We start from the raw sequence: 18,014 nt of genomic DNA, 5'->3' as shown, positions 1-18,014 counted from the left end.
AGCAGGCAGGGAATTATATGCCTGATAAGCAACTACTGCATTGCAGTCTGGAAATGTTCCTTTGGGGGGTTATAGATACCAAAATCCTCCAGCCCAGCCTGCTACTGGTGATACAAGCTGGGGGAATCTAGTAGCTATAATCCAAAAGTTATATTTTTCAGGCTCTGCCAATGTTGTAATAGAACAGAATGGACCAGGAAGCTGACACGGATACTCAGCTACAGCATGTCATGCTCATTAAGGATTACACTGGTCCCTCCACAATTGCTGGGGTTAGGGACCCTGGACTCCCATGAAAGTGGAAAAACCACAAATAAAAAAAACCACATTTTATTTAACCTGTGAGAACACCTCCCTATGAATCTCTAGGTCCTCCTGCTCAAGTCTGTTATCAACATCTGTTAGAATTTGACCATAGAATTGAACTGGAAGAATTACAAATGCTTGGGGAAGTGTTCTCTCTAGGTCTTCCAATGTGACTTCTGGCATATGTTGACCACAAAGTCACGCTGGAGGACCTAGAGGTTCCTAAAGAAAACATATTAATCAAATCCGTGAATAATGAAATCCACAAAAGTCAAAGCCACAAATGTGGAGGGCCAACTGTAACTTATTTTGAATGAATCAATGTAATTTAATATACCAAAAGACCAATTAATATACTAAAATACCACTTATGTTATAGAAATCAATAGCTTCTCTAATAGTATCATATAGTAATATATATTAATTCACATGGGGGAGGAGATTTTACACTACAGATTTAAGGAACTATGCTTTTGTTGCCCATGGTACCATCCTGTGGAAACCTGGGATTTGCAGTTGAAGGAGCATTTAGAATTCTGAGCTAGAGAGCTCTAGTAGTGCCTTACTAGACTAAAAATCCCAGAATTCCATATGCTGCATCCAAGGCAATTAAAGATCTAGCAGTTTTAGAGGAGAATGGCTTTTGGTGCGGAGAAGAAGGGCTGGAGATGAAACGGAACCAGAATTCTGTAACAGTGTAGCGTGACAGCTCAGAACATGTTCCTTAAATATAATGCTAAGCCACAGAAGTCAGCATCAAGACAAAATACAACACTGTAGACTGCAATGTTTTCAGAACAGTTTTCTGGAAAGACTATTTCTGGAAAGCCTAAGACTACAAAAAAAGGATGGCTAGTCCTCACAAATTAACCCACCACACACTAACCCCTTTGGCACTAACATCTTAACCAGACCTTTTAATATGGATTTTTCTTTCTTTGAACTTCTTTGTGGGCTTTTAGTCTTTGAAGAAGGTATTTTAAATTCATGTTAATCAAGGCGTCCCAGCTTCTGTATTATCTGAGTTTCCTTAGAATGCCCACCCTACAGCATGATGACACCCTTCTGCCACAGAAATGTTTGAGATAAGCAAGAGGGTTTTTAATGTTCTTGCTTCCCCTGCCATTTGTTGTCTCAGTTTCTTAGAATCCATCTGCATTCAAAAGAAAGTAAATCAAACAGCACCATGTTGACAGCGACTGATAATGCTTCATTTAGCAGCTGGTTTTCTACTTTATAATGCCTCAAAAGCCTCTGAGGAAGAGGAGGAAACCAACAGAGATGGTTTTATTCTCACTGTATCTCATATTGCAATCTTACATTACAACAAGCTTTGTTTGTGAACTAGTTGTTGTTCTTGTTGTTAAGTGCTTTCAAGTTGATTTCGACCCACAGTGATTCCAACATTGGGTTTTCAATTTCTTGGCAAGTGGTACAGGAAGTTTGCAATTGCCTTCCTATAGCAGTACTTCTCAGGCTATCTGATGTGAGAGTTCTGGCAATTCCCACCCATCTCCCGCCAGTGTACCAGGGACTAGTATTGTATTTGTGCCAGGGGGCTACAGCTGTTTCTTTCTTTCCTTAAAACTCTCCAGGGAAAGGCACTGGGCATACCTTCCAACTATTCCCAAGTACAAGTACAGTTGGCCCTCGTTATCCACATATTTTTTATCCACAGATTCAAGCATCCACGGCTTGAAAATATTAAAAAAAAAGTATAAATTCCAAATAGCAAATCTTGATTTTGCCATTTTATATAAATTACACCATTTTGCTATGCCATTGTATTTAATAGGACTTGAGCATCCATGGATTTTGTTATCTATGGGAGGTCCTGGAACCAAACACCAGCGGATAACAAGGGCCCACTGTATCCCCAAGTGGAAGGTACACTGCCAATTAAATTTCTGTCATTCCACTTTTCAGATGATTTTAATATGTCCCAAATTTTCTTACCTCCACCTGCTTTCCTTCTTTGTCCTCAGCTGACTTCAATTGCTGCAAACTGAAAAGTGCAAAAGTTCAAGTGCAAAAAGATTTTGTGTTTTTATATTTATTTTTTTAATTTAAATTTATTTTTATGCACATAGTTCCCCAATAGGATTCTGGCTGTTTTTCAAAATCAGAAGTGGACTCCTGGTGACTTCTGCCAAAGTGACTTTGCCATTTTCAGCAGTACATGCGACTCCTCAGATCTGAAAATTGGTCCTCATATCTGCTGTGTTTGTCTACCCTTGACATGACAGATGGGAGGGGAATGACTTTTTTTTTGGGGGGGGGAGCGGAAGATAGGCTGCATTTCAGGTTTGCCAATACAAACATTGGCTACTAGTTACTTAGGTTACGCATTTTCAGAGAGTGGCACCCTAAAGGCTAATAATTTTTCTTTGGCATAACTTTGTTTTGAGTAATTGCAGTGGCAAAACATTTCTTTTTATGCAAGGAAGCAAATAAATAAATAAATGACATCTAAATACAAACTAGACATAAAGCAAAAATCCTGCAAGAAAATCAGTATTAGTGGATTTATTATGATCTCTTAATTTGGTAAGATTATTCAAATACACGAATCCCTCCAAATTTGCGGCTTTGACTTTTGTGGATTTGATTATTCAAGGATTTGATTAATATGTTCTCTCTAGGAATCTCTAGGTCCTCCAGTGCAACTCTATGGTGAACTTTAACAAAATGTTATAGTAAAGGACCTAGAGATTCCTAGAGAGAACACTCTACTAAGCATTTGTAGCTCCTCCAGTGCAATTCTATGCTCAGTGTCTGGCAGCTGTTGACCACAGAGTTGCACTGGAGGACCTAGAGATTCCTAGAGAGGCGAAAGTTGAAAACATAGTGTTTTTGTTATTTGCATTTTTTCCTACATTCACAAGGGTCCTGTGTCCCTAACCCCAGTGAATGTGGAGGGATGAGTGTACATCTTTTTGAGGGTGGAGAGGGAATGGTGTCTGTATAATGTCCTGAGATGGAATGAGAGAAAGTGTGTTTGCAGGCATTTGAATACAGTTCCAGGAGATTAGACAGTTTTGGAGTGACCCCAAAGGAATGTTTGTAGAAAACCCTCCATTTTTTAGAACTGAAAATCCAGCTGTATATTCAGAACTATTATTATTATTATTATTATTATTATTATTATTATTAACCTTTATTTTACAGCTCTGTAAATTTACACCAGCGCTTGTACATACAATCTTTTTATTGGACGGTTCTCTACCCTCAGGCTTACAATCTAAAAAGACACGACACAAAAGGAGAAGGGAGTGTGGTGGGGAAGGGGATGAGGGCCAGCAGTTCTTTCCACCTCCGAGGCCTGGATCGGGGAGATGGACTGGAGGGAGGGCTTGGCTTAGATCATAGATCATAGAATCATAGAATCATAGAGTGGAAGGGACCACTAGGCCATCCAGTCCAAACCCTGCCATGCTGGAAATCCAAATCAAAGCATCCCTGACAGATGGCCATCCGCCTCTGTTAAAGACCTCAGGAAGGAGATCTATCACCTCCGATGGAGTGCATTCCAACTGTCGAACGCCCTTACTGTCAGGAAGTTCTCCTAATGTTCAGGTGGAATCTTTTCCTGCCAGTTTGCTCCCTTGTTCCGTGTCCTGTTCTCTGGAGCAGCAGAAAACAAGCTTGCTCCCTCCTCCTATGACATCCTTTCAAATATTTAACAAGGGCTTCATATCACCTCCTTAAACCTTTTTTCTCCAGCTAAAACTCCCCAGCTCCCTAACGTCGTTCCTCATAGGGCATGGTTTCCAGACCCTTCACCATTTTTGTCGCCCTCCTTGGGACACGCTCCCGTTTCTCAATAAATAAATAATAATAAAATAAAATTTTTATTTATATAGCCGTCCCTCCTTCCTCCGATCAGGGCAGCTCACAACATATTTAAATACAATCATCTACAATAAACATACATTAAAAACGAGTACATTAAAAAACCCAACCAATAAGCCCCAAAGCCCAACCTCTTGGCCACGAAAAGAGAGGGGAGGCCCACAGGATATTTTAACTCGGGGCATGCCTGTGTAATAGGAAGGTTTTGAGGTCCTTCCTAAATTGGGCCAGGGTAGTGGACGAGTGAGCTCTGTGTGGCAGCGCACTTCCAAAGGGCTGGAGCAGCTATAGAAAAACGTCCTCCGAGTGGTGGAGACTCATCTAGCTCCAGGCACCTTTAGTAGGCTGCTGCCCAGACGTTCTGAGGGTGCGAGGCGGAATGTTCCGGGGAGAGGCGGTCCTTTAGGTATCCTGGGCCCAAGCCATTTAGGGCTTATAGGTAATTACACCACCTTATATTGAGCTCGGACAGCGAATGGGCAGCCAATGAGATCTTTTAAAACTGGTGTTATATGGCTGGTCCTGGGCACGCCAGTGACCAGCCGGCTGCCATATTTTGCACCATTGCAGCTCGAGTTTGGTATAAGTGTGCCCCATGTAGCGTACATTGCAGAAATCTATCTCGAAGTTACCAGAGCATGTACAACAGTTTCTAGGCCCCTCTGGGCCAGGTATGGTGCAGCTGCGACATCAGCGAAGGCTGATAGCAGGTGTCTCTTGACCGTCGCATTCACCTGAGCGGTCGGTGAAGCGACGGTCAAGAAGCACGCCCAGACTGCGCACGGAGTCCTTCACAGGAGCGTGACCCCGTTCAGGACAGGTGGAACCACCGCCCATTCCTGGACCGGGAACCTATCACTAGTACCTCCCGTTTTCTCTGGATTCAATTTGGTCGGTTTTCCCTCATCCAGGCCATACTGACTCCAGACAGGCCACAGAGGAGAGACACACCTCCTCAGTCACAGCATCAGTCGGAGACATAGAAAAAATGATTTGGGTGTCATCAGCGTACTGATAAACCCCGCGCCCCATGTCTCCGGATGATCTCTCCCCGGTTTCATGTAAATGTTAAATAGCATGGGAGACGATGGCCCCCTGAGGGGACCCCAGTTTTAAGGGGTCTCTCATCGGAGCACACGTCCCCCAGCTGCACCCTCTGGGACCTCCCCGAGAGGTAGGAACGGAACCAGAAGTGCAGTGCCCCCGATCCCCACCTCTGCGAGGCGCCCCAGAAAGATACCATGGTCTATGGTATCGAAAGCCGCTTAGTGTCCAAGAGCACCCAACAGGGACACGCTCCCCTGTCAATGCCCAGACGGGATCATCGACCAAGGCGACCATGGCCGTCTCAACCCCGTAACCCGCCCGGAAGCCAGTTTGAAAATGGGTCCAGATAATCCGTTTCATCTCAAGACCGCCTGAATGGATGCAACCGCCCTCTCGATCACCTTTCCCAAAAATGGTCGCAGCAAAACAGGCCGATAATTTTGTGTACCAGGGGGTCAAGGGAGGGCTTTTTTTAGGATCGGTCTCTTACTATGGCCAATTTAGATCCGATGAAATAGCCCCTCCCTTAAAGATGTGTTAATTATCCGGCGTAACAAGTGTTACCGCCGGGCCCCCCGGGCCGCTAACCCAGAGGGACCGGGATCGAGGAGCAGGTTGTTTTCCGAACACTTCGAGGATCTTGTCCACATCCTCGGTACTCACCAACTGAAACTGATCCCAGTTTAACATAGTCCACGCGAGGCTCTGGACACTTCTACCCTTGGTTCTGCTAAAATGTCGGCGTTCAGACCTTCGCTTATACGAGAGGTTTTATCCGCAAAAAAGTCGTTAACAAGTCACAGCAGGCCTTAGAAGGTTCAAGGATCTGGTTCAGGGCGGGAGGGAGCTGAGTTAGCTCCCTGACCACCCTGAACAACTCTGCCGGACGCGACTCGGCGAACGCAATACGAGCCACCATAGAACGAATTCTTTGTGCTCGTCTTGCCTCTCGTAGTCCTCTAACAGTTGGTCCAATGTCCTTTCTGAATTGTGGTGCCCAGAACTGGACACAATATTCTAGGTGGGGCCTGACCAAAGCAGAATACAGTGGCATCTATTACTCTTAATGGATGGTTAATTCTTCCTCCAGGGAGGCCTGTTGGAGCTAGCCTGCCACTCTGTAGGATAATACATAAAATACATAGCAATACAGGAAATGATTCAATAAAACAGGCAACAAAGAACATCAAATAGCAAGTGACAATTATGCAATGCCTGGGAACGCTGCCCTGAACAGGATGGTCTTTAACTCCATTTTGAAGCTGGTTAAAGAAGTGATGGCTCTTGCTCGCGGGGGAAGAAGGTTCCAGGAGTGAGGGGCAGCGAGTGAAAAGGGGCGAATCCGAGATGGGGCAGAAGAAATCCTGGGCTGGGACAGCAGACCTTGGCTACCAGAATGGAGGGCCCTAGTGGCAAGGTGAGGAGAAATAAGGTCTGATAAGTAAGGCGGGGCCAGCCCATGGAGGGCTTTAAACGTCGACAGCAGGAGCTTATACTGAATGCGGAAAGGGAGTGGGAGCCAGTGAAGGGATGCCAATGCAGGAGAGATGTGGTCAGAGCGGTGGGCGGAAGTGATAATGCGTGCAGCTGAATCTTCATCCAAGGTGGAGCAAATATTTGTTATGCACCTTTAGTTTCACTTTAACATATGCCAATCCTATTGTATGTAAGCTTCTCTTGATGTGATTTATTCAGAGGAGGTTTGCCATTGGTTGCCTCTTAGGCTGAGAGAGTGCCCAAGTTCACTAAGTGACAATCTATGATTTACATCATGGTGTCCTAGAATATTAGGGCTCTTTCATCCCCTACAGTTATAGCATTTTGGTTCCACTTTAACCACCCCAGCTGCATCCTAAGGAAACATCGGACTTAGAATTTGGTTAAGCACCAGAGCTCTCTGGCCAAGAATTCTAAATACTTCATGAAACTACAAATCCAGGATGCCATAAGATGTGGAACTGTGGCAATGAAAGTGGAATCAAAGTGCTGTAACTGCAGTGTGAAAGGGCCCACTGCCAAATACTCAAACCACTACACAGCTCTGGCTTCTTTATCAGCAGAAAACAGTGAGAAAAATAGGCAGTCCTTATATTAACAAGGCTGGAGATAACTTTAGATTCTAGAAAAGGTTAAAAAAGATAAATGTTTTTAATGTATTCAATTTAAAGTTAATGAATGAATGTACTGTATTACATTCCTGGTGCCAACTGTTTGTCAGTCATTTTGCATTCATTAGTTTTGCATTCAGTCAGAGTACTGGAACTTGAGATACAAAATATTTCTGAGTAAGTAGGTTAGAATGCTGTTTGTTCAGTTCTCCTTAAGATTTCTGGGAGAAATGGTCTAGATATTCCTTCTTCTAAAAAGGTGACGTTTCCACCCCACCCTCAAATGTTGAAAGTGAATTTTCCAAGAAAAGGGCCCGGCTAGAATAGCCACTGCCTATTGTAGATCTGTTTGGGCTTGTTTCTAAGGCCATCCTGTTCTGATTTAAATTAATGGATTATTAGACTGACAAGAATATTTATGGTATCTGTTCCTGATTAAACAGAAAACCCAGTTATATAGTTATATATACAAAAACGTGTCCTGGCCTGATAAATACCTAATTTAAGTAGAGCTTGAAAATGTTATTTTTCCTGGACTACAACTTCCAGGATCCCCAGCTAACACTGCCATACAAGCTGGGGATTTTAGGAGTTGCAGTTGCCAAAGTTTTAAATTTATCATGACTTACAAATCATTTTGACAAATACTTTGCAACTTCATTAGGCCCTGATATCCCCTCCTCCAGCAACATATTAGTCCTTTTAATACATTAGGCTTTGTTTGTTATTTTGTTCATCTGATTGAGTAAATGTTTACTACTTCATCAGTTTTGCAAGGCACTCAAAACACTATTCACAACTTTTGTTTTCTTTTTAAGACTTTGAAGAAGACTGCGTAACTTGCCTGCCCTGACATAACAGACACCTCTTTAAAGTTAAATGTTTCTCTTATAATAAAAGTACTGCCTGCTGTGTGCCTTCAAGTTGTTTCCAACTTATGGAGACCCTAAGGGGAACGTATCGTGCAGTTTTCTTGGCAATATTTGTTCAGAGGGGGCTTGACATTGCCTCCCTTTGAGATGGAGTGAGTGTAACTTCCCTAAGATCATTGCGTGTGTTTCCATGGCCAAAGGGGGATTCAGACCCTCTTCTCCAGAGTCCTTTCCAACATTCAAACCATTATACCATATTGGCTCTCAAAACCTATACCTAGCTCTTAAGATTGCACGGAGTCTGTTTTTACTATAATCAATTACGTACAGTATTTGGAAACTGTTTCAGTGTGTTTATGAATTTTGCACAAACACCCCACCCCAGGAGAATGGATTATGTTACAATTATAATCCAAAAGTGACTTCTGTGAATATAATGAAATGGCTGCAATGAATTTGGTGACAAATTTTGACTGCCATTGTGGAAAGATGCCACAGAGATTTTGGTCAAGCCCAACTGACTAGCTTGTCAAGCAGTGATTTATAAATCCACTGTTTTTCTGCTTTCAAATCCCAAGAAGTGCCTGGCCACTGCTGAACTGTAGCACCCTCTTACTGTACCTTCTGTGCTTTCAAATATCTGCTCCTGAACATTCCTCTGACCAGCTCAACCAAGTCAGTGAATTACCCTGAGCCTGGAGAGGAGAGGAGATCAAGAAACTACAGGTCACGTGTTATCCTTGATTTGCCAAGTCATCTTCCAGCAGAACACATCCAGCTAGGGTTAGATGGCAATACTTCCAGTTCCTTTTCCTGACCAGCTGTCATAGATGTGCAGGAAGTAAGGTACTGATCCCCAGGGTCTGAGACCCACAATGTCTGACACAGTATGATATGTGTGTTCACAGTTGGCTATATATAGAGTGCATATGACTAGAGATTTATGTAACTCTGCATGCAACACATATCTTATTGCCAGCAGAACTAGGGCCTAAATACTTGCTCCAGATTGTGTCTGATCTTGGAGGCTAAGCAGGGTAAGCCCTGCTTAGTACTTGGGTCAGAGACTGCAACAAATACCAGGAGCTGTTGGCTGGGTGACCAGACATCCTCCTTTTCCAGGATATATCCTCCATTTCAACCTTCTGTCCAGAAGGAATTTCAAAAAGTCGTCTATTCTGAGCATGACTAAGAAGCATCAATTTATATCTATATTATCATTTTATAATGCCCTACATTTTTCTTGAATGTCCTACATTTTACAGTCCTCATCCTTCTTTATCATTAGGACATCAGGTCACCCTAGCTGTAGGCTATATTTCAGAGCAAGGAACAAGCAAAACCACCTCTGAGTATCCCTTGCCTAAGAAAACCCTATGAAATTCATGGGGTTGATCTGAAGGCATTCACTTAGAGCAGAAGTAAGGATAAAGGATAAACACACTGGTGTTTTCCATTATTCTGCTGCTCAAGGTATGGGTGCCCCTGTATAACAGAGATTTCAAATGACCTCTTTAGAGTCAGTTTCTCAATGTTGATTTGGACTGCTTCCTTTTTTTTTTTCTTTTTAATTGAAGGAAACTCAAATCGAACAGACGTTTTAGAGCTTGTGATTACACTTGTGGTTTGTGCTGAACATCATCTGCCATCTCAGCTCAATGTAAGTGTGTGAACTGTACCCACCTGCTCACCGTTAACTGTTACTGTACTCAAAGAGGAGTCCTGCAATCAGCTCTTTTAAATGCTATTCATACAGCATAGAAAGACGAAAAGAGCTTTTTCAAAACAAATGCACATCCTAACAAAATCTAGGTCACACCCTAACTCTACTCAAAGACATAGGAATAGTAGTGGTAAATAACTGTTGGAGATGAGGCCTAGGACAGTTATGCAGTAGTGGTATACAGACATTTATCCATGGGATTTCCATGATACTCCCCTTCCTGTAGTGATGCAGGAGATGCATGACAGAACCTTTCAGGGTTTGTTTTGGAGGTAAAAGCAGCAATTGGCTAGGGAAAAGGAATTCCATAAATGTAAAGAGCCACATGGTATAGTGGTTTGAGTGTGAGACAATGGCTCGTTACAGACGGGCACCCTAGGACGGACTCAGTCCATGCTAGGGTTAGAAAGGGGCGTCTCTTCCAGACGCCCCTAACCCTAGCATGGACTGAGTCCGTACAAAATGGCGGTGGCTGTTCCACATGGCTGCCGCCATCTTGATGTAGCGGATGTGCTGCGTCCACACGTCGCACCCCAGAAATGATGCCATGAGTGCGCGCTTCGGCACTTGCGGCGTCTCTTCCAGGGCACAGGAAGGAGTGTGATTTTCGCGCTCCTTCTTTGCAACGTCCAGGAACCGCGCCGTTTGGCTGCTGTGGTTCCCAGACGCTGCAAGCAGCAGCGGCACAAGACTGCCCCTTCTGGGCAGTCTGTAACATGCCAATGACTCTGGAGACTTGAGTTCAGATCCCCGCTTGGCCATGGACTCTGACTAGGTGACCTTGGACAAGTCTCCCTCTCTCAGCCTCAGAGGAAGTTAAAGCAAACCACTCTGAACAAATCCTGCCAAGAACACGCCACGATTGTTCATCTTAGGGTCACCATAAGTGAGTTCGAATTCCACTTTAACTTCCATGGCTCCATCCTATGGAATTCTGGGATTTGCAGTTTAGGAAATTTTTAGACAGAGAATTCCAGTGCCTTAACAGACTAACAGTCTCAGGATTCAATACAGTGGAACCATGGCAACTGAAGTGGAATACACTGGTGCCTCGGGTTACGAAATTAATTCGTTCCGCCATTCCTTTCGTAACCCGAAAATTTCGTAACCCGAAAAGGCTTTCCGTTAGCACTGGAAAGCCTATAGCTGCACTTTGCAGCATTTGAATTTCGCGCCGAAATGAATTTCGTAACCCGAAAAATATTTCGTAACCCGAAACAGTTTTTGCCAATCCAACTTTTTCGTATCCCGGAAATTTCGTAACCCGATCATTTCGTATCCCGAGGCACCAGTGTAATAGTGTTATAATTATGTTGTGTGAAACGGGCTCCTGTTCTTTACAAATTAGCGTTAACTGCAAAGGAGGGCCAAAGCACACGGCCAATCAGCTGGAGGCCACTCCAGGCATGAATGGGCCGGGACTGCAGCACATCCTAACAAACTGCATGGCCCGCTCCTGAAGTGAGTGGCCACTGTGGTCCAAAACCGCCACCAGCAGGAGTTGGATTATATCTGTTCCTTTTTGATCCAGTCTAAAGGACCGATTTGCAGCACTGGAGCGGCTTCCAGCCACTTTGGAGTGTGCATCATCTGAATGCCATGCCCCCACAGCAGCCAGAAGCCACCTTATTTGGCCCATGTGTTTTGGGCCTGAGTCTCTCTTTCCCCACTCCCAATGACTTCTAATGGTGGACAACTTGTCATTTGTTCTAACCACAATCCCTGTACATCAGTGTTCAAATGATGCTAAGGTTCCAAACTGTGTATCAGCTGCATTTGCTAGTGCCATTGCTCATCTACAGTCTCACAGTAGTATTGCATTGCACACACAGACACAAAGCGTTTCTGGGTTGATTGTTTGCTAAAAAGATTGAAAACTGTGTCACCATTCTCTGTCTCATTTCATTGAGCATTCACCAGTATAACCAAATATGTAAGGGTCTCGAGAAGGCACCCACAATCAATATGTGTAGGGGGAATTTATTTTGATCAAATGAAAGCTACAAGAGAGCTTTGGGTAACTAAAAAGCCCGGGTCAGACCTATGTATAACAGTTCTGAAAAACAACTCCAGACTGCATGTTCCAAATGTTTTTTATTTGTAACAGCAAAAGGGAAATCAGCTTTCACACAAAATACACACTGGGGCATTCCCATTTACACGAAATTCAGTTTCCAACCCGAATTGACGAATCAAATCGAATTCATAGCATGGTTCCCACAGCATTTGCTCCTATCAGATTTTCTGGGATGGAAACGATTCAAAATAATCCGCTTGTGGTTCCATTGACAAAAGAATCGGTTCTATTTAAACCGGTTCCTGAGGCAGTTGGTTCCCATTGACAAAAGAATCTGTTCAAGTCATTTAAAACCAAATTATGAAACTGATTTTGATTTGGTTATGGTTCCCACTTATGATAATTCGATTTTGAGAAAAAGGAGCGGAAAAAATCAGCATTTTTGATGCGTGTTAAATGGGCAAAAATGGGCAAAAAACATGTACAATTGTTTTCATCATTGTGGGGTTTATGCAGATTTCGATAATGGACAGATTTCTCTGGGCTATTGGCTAAGCGCTCCCATAGCGAGCCTACAGTAACATATATGGTCAATTGGCTTCCTCTGCAGTGAGGTGCCCTCTGAGCTCTGAGCCTTGTGACAGCTCCTTTAATATTAAGTTTATACCAAATGGAGGGGTGATCTTGGGGGCAACACTAATGTTGCAAGCTTAGCCCATAAGGATAACCCTTGTGATCAAATTTGAACAGCCTCATCTCAGAGCAGTTTGACCATATGCACCATCTGCTAAATGGAGTAGGGAAACGTGTGGCTCTCCAGACGTTTTTGGATTCCAACTGCCATCAGCCCTAGACGTCATTGCCAATGAAGAGGAATGATAAAAATTACAGTCGAATGACTTCTCAGCTCTCACTTATTCCCCACCCTTATGTTAAATGGTCAGAGGAATTTTACCATACATCAGTTCTAGAAGTAAAATGGTAACCTCTTTGGACTTGCTGTTATGGTCCTTTAAGATTTCTGATTAGCTCAGAAAAAGACTAATCTTAGCTAAATTTGCTTTAATAAATATCAGATGATTTTAAAAACTGCTTCCCTTTTCCCTGTGTTACTAAATATGTGGTTTGCAAGTCTGTTTTGACGCTAGAAACATCTTCCTCAAACACCTGTTCACTCAGAGAGTAACACATGCACAGGCAGAAAGTAAGCAGGTAAAAACAGACAAAAATTATTTGTGTATGAAACACCCCATTGCATCCAACCATATTGAGCATCTATTTTCTGCATCTTCATTTGCACCCCTAGAGGAAGTAAATTGACAATAATGGGATGCCCAGTGAACTGAACATAGTTCTGCTTTTTGTTGCATTAAACAGCAAATTGACTGTGTCATATATGAGCAACTGACAGCCAATCTTATTCACTCTCTTTTCTGGAAGAGCACATGTATACAGTCCTCAAGTCACTGGTGGCTCCCATGTCAGTGACATGGAAAATCTGCTCTGGCTTTATTCCAAACCTTAGAGGAACTATCCAGGATACTGAACTATATCCTGCAAATAAGTCCAACACTTCAGATAGCTCCATTATAGTTCAGAGGAAAAACCTGCTGGCTCAGACCTCACTATAAAATGCCACTTGTTATGTTTGGTTTTGTCATTATCAGCATGTTGGCAATATGGATGTTCCATGTTGTCAAACAGACCACCCTTTGGTATACCACATGCACAAAAACATGCACAATTAAAACACTTTGCCAATATTTCCACTTATTGCTGAAAAACACACAGCTAGAAACACAAATATATAAGCCTTAAATTATAAATATTTATTTATTTAATTGGTTTACATCTTGCCTTTCCCGCAATATGGGGAACTAGACATCTAACAATACAAAAACAAAACAAAATATAATTAAAACAATGAATAAAGAATAGTAAAAACAAACAAATAAAAAGTTATGTTACAAACATTAGCTGGTATCCTATAGTGAATAAGCACAATGGCTACAGTACTACGCAGTGAATCCCAGATCTACTGCCCCACCATCTCCACTTACCAAGAAGTCCCTGCAGTTGATGGTGGTTTGTTTCCGTATCACTCGGGAAGCACCTGACTGATGTTCTCACCCTCTCCCATGTGTGATCTCCTGTGACAATCAAAATCAGGGTTCCTGTAACAATTCCCTCTTGTGCCAGAGATTGCTCCTGCAGTGTGTGTGTGTGTGTGTGTGTAAACATCAGGCAGTTGCTTCCTGGTAAGTGGAAATTGGGGGACTTTCACAGTCCCTGTGTGTTCCCCTAAACTAGGTATTGTATATAGATTGCGAATACCACACATATATGAATGGGTAACTCTGGCTTATGCATCTGTAATTTCCCAGGATTCTGGCCATCGACTAGAGCAGTTAAAAGGCTTGTTGTTGTTGTGTGCCTTCAAGCCAACCCTAAGGCTGCCATCCTTAGGTTTCTGGGGCCAGAGCATGTGACTCACCCAAGGACGCCCAATAGGTTTCCATGACCAAGCAGGGAATCAAAACCTGATCTCCAGAGTCGTAGTTTGATGCTGAGACCACTACACCATGCTGGCTCTGCACTAGTATTATCCTCTTTTTAACTATCTTAATACTGCTGGTCATATCAAATTTTGTACTTTTCATAATCTGAGTAAACTGACAATTGTAAAATGAGTAATCTCTCACTGGAAAGAGTTCTTGGGAATTTCCAGGCCATGAAGACATCCTCTCTAAAGGGGTTTGATTTAATGTGAATGTGGTATTAAATTAGATGCAGATTCACATTCATATTCATTTCATACCATGTCTTCTAAGGGACAAATATATCCATGAGGTGATGCCTGACTGGATCTCCTGGTGGCTTTCCCCCTTTTATGTTAGAGCAGTTTGAGGGGGCTGCCGTTTTGATGGGGACAGTAGTGCTGAGTAGAGGTCTCAGATCTAAGGTCCTGGCCCTGAGTATCAGGGCCTTGACCCTCTTCTGAGGAGGAACAATCTCAGGAGAAAAAGTGTGTGCATATGTGTCTTCTTCACTTGTAAGATTTGGTGGGTTTTTTAATAGCATGGTTTGTGCAAGTGTAGATGATGCTTAATCACCACAAGATTCCCCATGGAAGATCACCCCATAATATCACCAGGACCCACCTCCTGTGATATCACAAAGAGTTGTCCTAAGGTCTCAGGTTTTGGCCATGGAATCTCAGGGCCTAGGATACTCTTGATCTAGAAAACATAGATGAAGAATGGAGGTTTAACTCCTGCTGTTGCCATTATCCAATCTCCCTACACAGCTGTACAACCTGCTGAGGGAACGAACACACACACACTGTGATTGTCTTCGCTTTGCCAACATGGCAAATAGCTGGGAGGGGCTAGTTGCAGCTTGCAAGATTGGGTAAATAGTGTGAGAAGAATAATTTTAAAACCCCTCTTCCAGCTGCACTGTTTCTCCACTCAAACTGGTAGCTTTCTGTGGCATTTGTGAGATTAAATAAATCTACAACATGTATTAAAGGGTCTTGGGACATTTTAAGTATTAAGAGGTTTTATTTATCATATAAGTTTTTTCTGGACTGCCACTCAAATAATTGGCTTTGCCACTAGTAACACTCTGCTAGAAAAAACTGCATGAGGATGGTGACCTGTATAACACTCCACTTTTTACTCACAAATTTATTGAACTTTCTGGCTTCAGTTTGCAACCTTAAAACTTCTTAGGAGTAATCCTTAAGATCTCATCCATTAATACAGTGGGCAAAACACTCACCCATGTATTCATGACCACCACTGGATCAAAGATTTATTTTCACCCCATAAAACCCGTCGTTACAAAGATATTTAGAAAAAAAAGTATGTTTGCTGACTTAATGTCCACAAAGGCTTGCATGCAGTGGAATAAGCTGATGGAAGTTGTTCCATAGTCCTCCATCCCACATTGATTGCAGCCAACTGTTACATCCCTATGAATCTTGAGAGATGACTGGACTTTTATGGGCAATCTCTTTGTCCTCCACCCTTGTCCATGGAGATACATCACTGGTTGGAATCATCTCCAAACCAGTGATAGTACTGCTGCTACTTTCTTTCTCTCACAGAGCTCTGTGAAAGAGATGTCAGTCAGCCATTTTCTATACCCAGACATCCTGCTATAAAACAGTGGTTCAGGTGACTGCTTCCTTTACTGCTGCCTGTCTGGAGTCCACAACAACCTAGTGTCTCCAAGTTCTGCATATATATTATCATAAGCCCCTCTCACTTGTGATTTATTGTATCATCAGGTGAGGTATGGCACTTTCCACATGAGGAGAGAGATGGAATTATAGTCCAGTAGTATGCTGTTCATTTTATAGATTGACAGAACATGCTTAACAACTGGATAGGACTACAGTGTATGAGTACTTCACAGAATAAAGTATCTCTTTCCAGATGAAAAACAGGGAATGTACTTGTGTAGATAAAGCCAACTTTAAAGACATAAGGCACAATCTCCTAAATAAGTGCCAAAGAAATGCAAGTACCAGCCAGGCATTTCCCAGGTAATGAAGTAGATTTATTCTTGAACATTACTTTTGAAACAGACAATTGAACACTAGGAGCAGAAATAATATGGAAAGAATAGAGAAATGTTTCTATACCACAAGAAGAAGCAGTCCAAAATATTTTAGCAAATGTTGTTTGCACAATATGCACTTGTGAAATAGAGCAACCAGGCCAGGTAAGCCTTGCATAAGTAAACAAAAACACTTTGAATCTACTAGACTATTTGAAGTGATCTTCCAAAATGTTAGAAGTGCAATACAGTAATGCTTAACACTGAAAAGTAAAGAATGTCTCAAAGAATAGTTCCAAATAGTTGGAGTGACCCAAAGTTTTTCTTCTTCTTATCTACCTGTCCAGACTCTTCTGTATGTAAATGGATACAGGAATGCTTTTGATACTTTCTCCCCACACAAAATACATCCGGGGGGAAATTATTTCATCAGCTTCCACTTTTCTTATTATTTCAACTTTGGTGCTTAAACTTAGATGTACAGTGGGCCCTGTGGATTAAAAAATGTGTTAATAGGGAGAGCTGACTGTATGCTTTTTTTGTTTGTTTAAAAAATATACATGGAGTAGCTTCTCAGGCAGGCTAATCTTTGTTCCCCCCTTGTTGTTGTTTTCCTGTTCCCACCTGCACAGGGATACTGGAAGCAGCTGTGCATACCTTGCCTGCAATAAGAAAGCACACATTGCTAAAGTAGAATCCCATTCTTTCTTAGCTGCGGTGTTACTGCATTGTTTACTGCAGAAACAATGCTGAAAGTCTGTTTCTCCGGTCTTCATTCATTATCCTGCTGGATAATCCCTCTTTTGGGTATGACTAGGACTCTGGAAACCAAAGTTTGAATCCCCACTTGGCCATGGAAACCCACTGAGTGAACGTGGGCACAGTGTGATGGAGATTCCTTAGGAACATCTGCCTAGCAAGTGGCAACCAAACCTGACATGAATGGCTGGGCAGATAAGTGTCCAATCTATCACAATGGAAGTGTATGGAAGGGGTAAGAACTCCGAGAAGGGGGAAAAAAGACTGTCAGTTTAAAGAGGAGAGAGAGACCTCAGAGAGAGGTATAGTGAGGTCTGAGCCAGCACCTTCTGAAGGGAGGGGATGGGGTTATATGTTGTGATGTTATAAAGGACTCAGTGGATGTAATATCTGAAGGGGATCTATTTGTTATATAACTGGCTAGTGAGTTTACACCTGATATAACTAAAGGGTGATTGAATTGGAACTTGATTAAGCCATCATATTCTACAGAGACAGCTCTCACTAAGATCTCGAATGACCTTTTACAGGCCAAGGCTAATGGCCTTTACTCTGTTCTCATCCTTCTCGATTTGTCTGCAGCCTTCGAAACTGTTGATCACTGTCTCCTAATTGACATACTCTCTGACCTTGGGTTCTCAGACTCTGTTCTCGACTGGTTTAGATCTTACTTGTCTGGCAGATCTTTTGCAGTAGTTGCAGGGGGCCAGACTTCATCCTCTGTTCCCTTATCTGTTGGAGTTCCCCAGGGCTCTGTTCTGGGT

This window comes from Sceloporus undulatus, chromosome 4, assembly GCF_019175285.1.
Source record: "Sceloporus undulatus isolate JIND9_A2432 ecotype Alabama chromosome 4, SceUnd_v1.1, whole genome shotgun sequence".
Taxonomy (NCBI): Eukaryota; Metazoa; Chordata; class Lepidosauria; order Squamata; family Phrynosomatidae; genus Sceloporus; species Sceloporus undulatus.
The sequence above is the reverse complement of the archived record's forward strand: the minus strand, read 5'-3'. Positions refer to the sequence as shown.